The following is a 9,121-nucleotide window of genomic DNA, read 5'->3' on the forward strand; positions in this document are numbered from 1 at the left end:
TGGATTGTTTTACAATTTGTAAACTGTCACCCCGACAACAAGAAAACTGAACTGACACTTACCGAGGCTGGCTTTAAGCCAGGACAAGTAGTGTTGGTTTTAGTGTGATTGTTCAGATTGTTGTGAGAGCTCAGCTTACACATGTCTGTGGTCTCTGTGTGATGAGAACCATTCAGACCACAACGTTCTTCACATACTACAGACCAAACCATGAAAAAGGCCCCTCTGAGAAGCTAGTAGGAACAACATCATGTGGACATCTTGGAGAGATAATTTACACAAGGGAAGATTGAACAATGTCAGGAATTTCCTTTTTTACTCTCTAGTAGTGTTTTAGACAACTGTCATTTTTTTTGGGGGGGGGGTACTTTCTAAAATGTAGCAGGTTATTGTAGCTGCCACCGAGCATGGCACGGTGCATCTCCATCTGTAATATAATGTTTAGTCCCTCTCCATCTGTAATATAATGTTTAGTCCCTCTCCACCATAGGAGTCCCTCCATCTGTAATATAATGTTACGTCCTCTCCATCTGTAATATAATGTTTAGTCCCTCTCCATCTGTAATATAATGTTTAGTCCCTCTCCACCATAGGAGTCCCTCCATCTGTAATATAATGTTTAGTCCCTCCATCTGTAATATAATGTTTAGTCCCTCCATCTGTAATATAATGTTTAGTCCCTCCATCTGTAATGTATTGTTTAGTCTCTCCATCTGTAATATAATGTTACGTCCTCTCCATCTGTAATATAATGTTTAGTCCCTCTCCACCATAGGAGTCCCTCCATCTGTAATGTAATGTTTAGTCCCTCCATCTGTAATGTAATGTTTAGTCCTTCCATCTGTAGTATAATGTTTAGTCTCTCTCCATCTGTAATACAATGTTTACTCCCTCCATCTGTAATGTAATGTAATGTCTCTCCATCTGTAATGTAATGTAATGTCTCTCCATCTGTAATATAATGTTTAGTCCCTCCATCTGTAATGTAATGTTTAGTCCCTCTCCACCATAGGAGTCTCTCCATCTGTAATACAATGTCTAGCCCTTCCATCTGTATTGTAATGTTTAGTCCTCTGCATCTGTAATATAAGGTTTAGTCTTTCTCCATCTGTAATATAATGTTTAGTCCCTCCATCTGTAATATAATGTTTAGTCCCTCCATCTGTAATATAATGTTTAGCCCTCTCCATCTGTAATATAATGTTTAGATAATGTTTAGTCCCTCCATCTGTAATATAATGTTTAGTCCTTCCATCTGTAATATAATGTTTAGTCCCTCTCCATCTGTAATATAATGTTTAGTCCCTCCATTTGTAATATTATGTTTAGCCCCTCCATCTGTAATGTAATGTTTAGTCCCTCCATCTGTAAGATAATGTTTAGTCCCTCCATCTGTAATATAATGTTTAGTCCCTCCATCTGTAATATAATGTTTAGTCCTTCCATCTGTAATATAATGTTTAGTCCCTCCATTTGTAATATTATGTTTAGCCCCTCCATCTGTAATGTAATGTTTAGGGTCTCCATCTGTAACATAATGTTTAGTCTCTCCATCTGTAATGTAATGTAATGTCCCTCCATCTGTAATATAATGTTTAGTCCGTCCATCTGTAATGTAATGTTTAGTCCCCTCCATCTGTAATATAATGTTTAGTCCCTCTCCACCATAGGAGTCTCTCCATCTGTAATACAATGTCTAGTCCATCCATCTGTATTGTAATGTTTAGGCCATCCATCTGTAATGCAATGTTTAGTCTTTCCATCTGTAATATAATGTTTAGTCCCTCTACACCATAGGAGTTCACCATCTGTAATATAATGTTTAGTCTCTCCATCTGTAATATAATGTTTAGTCCGTCCATCTGTAATGTAATGTTTAGTCCCCTCCATCTGTAATATAATGTTTAGTCCCTCTCCACCATAGGAGTCTTTCCATCTGTAATACAATGTCTAGTCCATCCATCTGTATTGTAATGTTTAGGCCATCCATCTGTAATATAAGGTTTAGTCTTTCTCCATCTGTAATATAAGGTTTAGTCCCTCCATCTGTAATATAATGTTTAGTCCTCTGCATCTGTAATATAAGGTTTAGTCTTTCTCCATCTGTAATATAATGTTTAGTCCCTCCATCTGTAATATAATGTTTAGTCTCTCCATCTGTAATATAATGTTTAGTGTCTCCATCTGTAATATAATGTTTAGTCCCTCCATCTGTAATATAATGTTTAGTCTCTCCATCTGTAATATAATGTTTAGTCTCTTCATCTGTAATATAATGTTTAGTGTCTCCATCTGTAATATAATGTTTAGTCCCTCTCCACCATAGGAGTTCTCCATCTGTAATATAATGTTTAGTCCCTCTCCACCATAGGTCAAATTCAAATTTCACAAGACATTTGGGCATTAGCGTGTGTGTGTGTGCCTTGTGTGTGTGTGTGTGTGTGTGCATCGCGTGTGTGTGTGTGGTGGTGGGGGGGGTCTGTTTGTAAAGGGTTAGGCCTCCAGTGGCTCTGAAATACGGCCTGTTGAAAGAAACCTCTTTTTGGCAGGGTCTCCTCCAATCTGTTCCCTCTCCTCCACTTCGCTCCCTCTCTCCATCTCTCTAATCATGTTTTTGGACAGTCTTATCAGAGCAGCACCACTGCCTAGAGCACAACATCATCAGGGAAAACTTTTCTGGCTCTTCTCTTCATTCTCTGGCTCTCCTCCTGTCTTCCTCTGGCTTTCCTCCTTTCTTTCTCTACGAGAGAGGAATGGTTTCCCGGTCTGTTCTGGCGTCTCGGGGCCCAATGGTAGCAAATGAAATTAAGACAGTCCATTAAGTGATTTCCGTGGATGTCAGTGAAGTCGAGTTAGGACGCTCGCTAGGACGCTCGCTAGGACGCTCGCTAGGACGCTCGCTAGGACGCTCGCTAGCTCGTTGATTCAGGGGAGAGACTTGTCACTGAGGGAAAGGGAGGTGTAGGAAGTTCAACCCTGACAGCAAAGCCAAGGACCAGGTCACAGGGACACCAGGACCCCAGGTCACAGGGACACAGGAGAGAGGTGGTAATTAGTCTCTAAGGACCAGGACACCAGGACACAAGGTCACAGGGACACATGAGAGAGGTGGTAATTAGTCTCTAAGGACCAGGACACCAGGACACCAGGACACCAGGTCACAGGGACACAGGAGAGAGGTGGTAATTAGTCTCTAAGGACCAGGACACCAGGAGAGAGGTGGTGATTAGTCTCTAAAGACCAGGACACCGGGACACCAGGACACTGGGACACCGGGACACCAGGACACCAGGAGAGAGGTGGTGATTAGTCTCTAAAGACCAGGACACCGGGACACCGGGACACCAGAACACCAGGAGAGAGGTGGTGATTAGTCTCTAAGGACCAGGACACCAGGAGAGAGGTGGTGATTAGTCTCTAAGGACCAGGACACCGGGACACCAGGACACTGGGACACCGGGACACCAGGACACCAGGAGAGAGGTGTGGATGTGGATGAGGTGATTAGACTCTAAGGACCAGGTCACCGGGACACCAGGACAGCAGGACACCAGGACAGCAGGACACCAGGACACCAGGTCACCGGGACACCAGGACAGCAGGACACCAGGACAGCAGGTCACCAGGTCACCAGGACACCAGGACACCAGGACACCAGGACACCGGGACACCAGGACACCAGGAGAGAGGTGTGGATGTGGATGAGGTGATTAGACTCTAAGGACCAGGACACCAGGACACCGGGACACCGGGACACTGGGACACCAGGACAGCAGGACACCAGAACAGCAGGACACCAGGACACCAGGTCACCGGGACACCAGGACAGCAGGACACCAGGACAGCAGGTCACCAGGTCACCAGGACACCAGGACACCAGGACACCGGGACACCGGGACACCAGGACACCAGGACACCAGGAGAGAGGTGTGGATGTGGATGAGGTGATTAGACTCTAAGGACCAGGACACCAGGACACCAGGTCACCGGGACACCAGGACAGCAGGACACCAGGGCACCAGGACAGCAGGACACCAGGAGAGAGGTGTGGATGTGGATGAGGTGATTAGACTCTAAGGACCGGGACACCGGGACACTGGGACACCGGGACACCAGGACACCAGGAGAGAGGTGTGGATGTGGATGAGGTGATTAGACTCTAAGGACCAGGACACCAGGACACCAGGTCACCGGGACACCAGGACAGCAGGACACCAGGGCACCAGGTTGGCAGGACACCAGGACACCAGGTCACAAGGACAGCGGGACACCGGGACACCAGGACACCAGGACACCAGGATACCATGAGAGAGGTGTGGATGTGGATGAGGATGAGGTGATTAGACTCTAAGGACCAGGACACCAGGTCACCGGGACACCAGGACAGCAGGACACCAGGGCACCAGGACAGCAGGACACCAGGACACCAGGTCACCAGGTCACCGGGACACCAGGACAGCAGGACACCAGGGCACCAGGACAGCAGGACACCAGGACACCAGGTCACCAGGACAGCGGGACACCGGGACACCAGGACACCAGGTCACCGGGACACCAGGACAGCAGGACACCAGGGCACCAGGACAGCAAGACACCAGGACACCAGGTCACCAGGACAGCGGGACACCGGGACACCAGGACACCAGGACACCAGGACACAGAAGAGAGGTGTGGATGTGGATGAGGTGATTAGATTCTAAGGACCAGGACACCAGGACACCAGGTCACCGGGTCACCGGGACACCAGGTCACCAGGTCACCAGGACTGCAGGACACCAGGACACCAGGACAGCAGGTCACCAGGACACAGGAGAGAGGTGTAGATGTGGATGAGGTGATTGGTCTTTTACTTCTCTCATTATTATATAAAAGCTTATTAAATAAAGGCTCCAGCAAAGCTGTGTGTGGTTCATGTGTGTCTCAGTCCAATTAGAACACACAACTGGGACCTGAGCAATGACTGAAGAGTTGGAGAGAGGGAGAGAGAGAGAGAGAGAGAGAGAGAGAGAGAGAGAGAGAGAGAGAGAGAGAGAGAGATGGAGAAAGATAGAGAGAAAAAGAGGGGGAAAGAGAGGGATAGAAGACAAATTGAGAAAGAAAGAAAGAGAGAGAGAGAAGGGGGAGTAGAGAGATAGAGAGAGATAGAGAGAAGGGGGAGTAGAGAAGGGGGGAGTAGAGAGGAGGGGGAGTAGGGAGAAGGAGGGAGTAGAGAGAAGGAGGGAGTAGAGAGAACGAGATCACTGATCTGAGCTGTATCATTAGGATAAGTGGAGAAAAAGAAAAGAGAGGTAGAGAGAAGGGGGAGTTAACACAGAGGTTTTGATTTCCCCTGTCAATCTCACCTCTCTAGATGGGACCAGGAACTGACCCTGAGTTAACACTGAGAGGTTTTGATATCCCTTTCCCTGATTTGGTTCATCTGTACAGTAGATAGATGTAGTTACAGTAGATAGATGTAGTTACAGTACAGTAGATAGATGTAGTTACAGTAGATAGATGTAGATACAGTAGATAGATGTAGATACAGTAGATAGATGTAGATGCAGTAGATAGATGTAGATGCAGTAGATAGATGTAGATGCAGTAGATAGATGTAGATGCAGTGCAGTAGATAGATGTAGTTACAGTACATTAGATAGATGTAGATACAGTAGATAGATGTAGATACAGTAGATAGATGTAGATACCGTAGATAGATGTAGTTACAGTAGATAGATGTAGATACAGTAGATAGATGTAGATACAGTAGCTAGATGTAGATACCGTAGATAGATGTAGATACAGTAGATAGATGTAGATATAGTAGATAGGTAGATACAGTAGATAGGTGTAGATACAGTACAGTAGATAGGTGTAGTTACAGTAGATAGATGTAGATACAGTAGATAGATGTAGTTACAGTAGATAGATGTAGATACAGTAGATAGATGTAGATACAGTAGATAGTAGATAGATAGATGTAGTTACAGATGTAGATAGATAGATAGATACAGTAGATAGATGTAGATACAGTAGATAGGTGTAGATACAGTAGATAGATGTAGATACAGTAGATAGATGTAGATACAGTAGATAGATGTAGATACATGTAGATACAGTAGTGTAGATACAGTAGATAGATGTAGATACAGTAGATAGATGTAGATACAGTAGATACAGTAGATAGATGTAGTTACAGTAGATAGATGTAGATACAGTAGATAGATGTAGATACAGTAGATAGATGTAGATACAGTAGATAGATGTAGATAGGTAGATACATGTAGTTACATAGATGTAGATACAGTAGATAGATGTAGTTACAGTAGATATAGTAGATAGATGTAGATACAGTAGATAGATGTAGATACAGTAGATAGATGTAGTTACAGTAGATAGATGTAGATACAGTAGATAGATGTAGTTACAGTAGATAGATGTAGATACAGTAGATAGATGTAGATACAGTAGATAGATGTAGTTACAGTAGATAGATGTAGATACAGTAGATAGATGTAGATACAGTAGATAGATGTAGATACAGTAGATAGATGTAGTTACAGTAGATAGATGTAGTTACAGTAGATAGATGTAGATACAGTAGATAGATGTAGATACAGTAGATAGATGTAGATACAGTAGATAGATGTAGATACAGTAGATAGATGTAGATACAGTAGATAGATGTAGATACAGTAGATAGATGTATACAGTAGATAGATGTAGATACAGTAGATAGATGTAGATACAGTAGATAGATGTAGATACAGTAGATAGGTAGATACAGTAGATAGATGTAGATACAGTAGATAGATGTAGTTACAGTAGATAGATGTAGTTACAGTAGATAGGTAGATACAGTAGATAGATGTAGATACAGTAGATAGGTGTAGATACAGTAGATAGATGTAGATACAGTAGATAGATGTAGTTACAGTAGATAGGTAGATACAGTAGATAGATGTAGATACAGTAGACAGGTAGATACAGGAGATAGATGTAGTTACAGTAGATAGATGTAGATACAGTAGATAGATGTAGATACAGTAGATAGGTAGATACAGGAGATAGATGTAGTTACAGTACAGTAGATAGATGTAGATACAGTAGATAGGTAGATACAGGAGATAGATGTAGTTACAGTAGATAGGTGTAGATACAGTACAGTAGATAGGTGTAGTTACAGTAGATAGATGTAGATACAGTAGATAGGTAGATACAGGAGATAGATGTAGTTACAGTAGATAGGTGTAGATACAGTACAGTAGATAGGTGTAGTTACAGTAGATAGATGTAGATACAGTAGATAGATGTAGATACAGTAGATAGATGTAGATACAGTAGATAGGTAGATACAGTAGATAGATAGATACAGTAGATAGATGTAGTTACAGTAGATAGATGTAGATACAGTAGATAGATGTAGATACAGTAGATAGATGTAGTTACAGTAGATAGATGTAGATACAGTAGATAGATGTAGATACAGTAGATAGATGTAGTTACAGTAGATAGATGTAGATACAGTAGATAGATGTAGTTACAGTAGATAGATACAGTAGATAGGTAGATAGTAGATAGATGTAGATACAGTAGATAGGTAGATACAGGAGATAGATGTAGTTACAGTAGATAGGTGTAGATACAGTACAGTAGATAGGTGTAGTTACAGTAGATAGATGTAGTTACAGTAGATAGATGTAGTTACAGTAGATAGATGTAGTTACAGTAGATAGGTAGATACAGGAGATAGATGTAGTTACAGTAGATAGATGTAGATACAGGAGATAGGTGTAGTTACAGGAGATAGATGCAGTTACAGTAGATATATGTAGATACAGTAGATAGATGTAGTTACAGTAGATAGGTAGATACAGGAGATAGATGTAGTTACAGTAGATAGGTAGATACAGTAGATAGATGTAGTTACAGTAGATAGATGTAGTTACAGTAGATAGATGTAGATACAGTAGATAGATGTAGATACAGTAGAGATGTAGATACAGTAGATAGATGTAGATACAGTAGATAGATGTAGATACAGTAGATAGATGTAGTTACAGTAGATAGATGTAGATACAGTAGATAGATGTAGATACAGTAGATAGATGTAGTTACAGTAGATAGATGTAGATACAGTAGATAGATGTAGTTACAGTAGATAGATGTAGATACAGTAGATAGATGTAGATACAGTAGATAGATGTAGATACAGTAGATAGATGTAGATACAGTAGATAGGTAGATACAGGAGATAGATGTAGTTACAGTACAGTAGATAGGTGTAGTTACAGTAGATAGATGTAGATACAGTAGATAGGTAGATACAGGAGATAGATGTAGTTACAGTAGATAGGTGTAGATACAGTACAGTAGATAGGTGTAGTTACAGTAGATAGATGTAGATACAGTAGATAGGTAGATACAGGAGATAGATGTAGTTACAGTAGATAGGTGTAGATACAGTACAGTAGATAGATGTAGTTACAGTAGATAGATGTAGTTACAGTAGATAGATGTAGATACAGTAGATATGTAGATAGATAGATGTAGTTACAGTAGATAGATGTAGATACAGTAGATAGATGTAGTTACACAGATAGATGTAGTTACAGTAGATAGATGTAGATACAGTAGATAGATGTAGATACAGTAGACAGGTAGATACAGTAGATAGATGTAGTTACAGTAGATAGATGTAGTTACAGTAGATAGATGTAGATACAGTAGATAGATGTAGATACAGTAGATAGGTAGATACAGGAGATAGATGTAGTTACAGTAGATAGGTGTAGATACAGTACAGTAGATAGGTGTAGTTACAGTAGATAGATGTAGATACAGTAGATAGATGTAGATACAGTAGATAGATGTAGATACAGTAGATAGATGTAGATACAGTAGATACATGTAGATAGATGTAGTTACAGTAGATACATGTAGATAGATGTAGATGCAGTGCAGTAGATAGATGTAGATACAGTAGATAGATGTAGATACAGTAGATAGATGTAGATACAGTAGATAGATGTAGATACAGTAGATAGATGTAGATACAGTAGATAGATGTAGATACAGTAGATAGATGTAGATACAGTAGATAGATGTAGATACAGTAGATAGATGTAGTTACAGTAGATAG

This window comes from Oncorhynchus tshawytscha, unplaced genomic scaffold (genome assembly GCF_018296145.1).
Source record: "Oncorhynchus tshawytscha isolate Ot180627B unplaced genomic scaffold, Otsh_v2.0 Un_contig_4690_pilon_pilon, whole genome shotgun sequence".
Classification (NCBI taxonomy): Eukaryota; Metazoa; Chordata; class Actinopteri; order Salmoniformes; family Salmonidae; genus Oncorhynchus; species Oncorhynchus tshawytscha.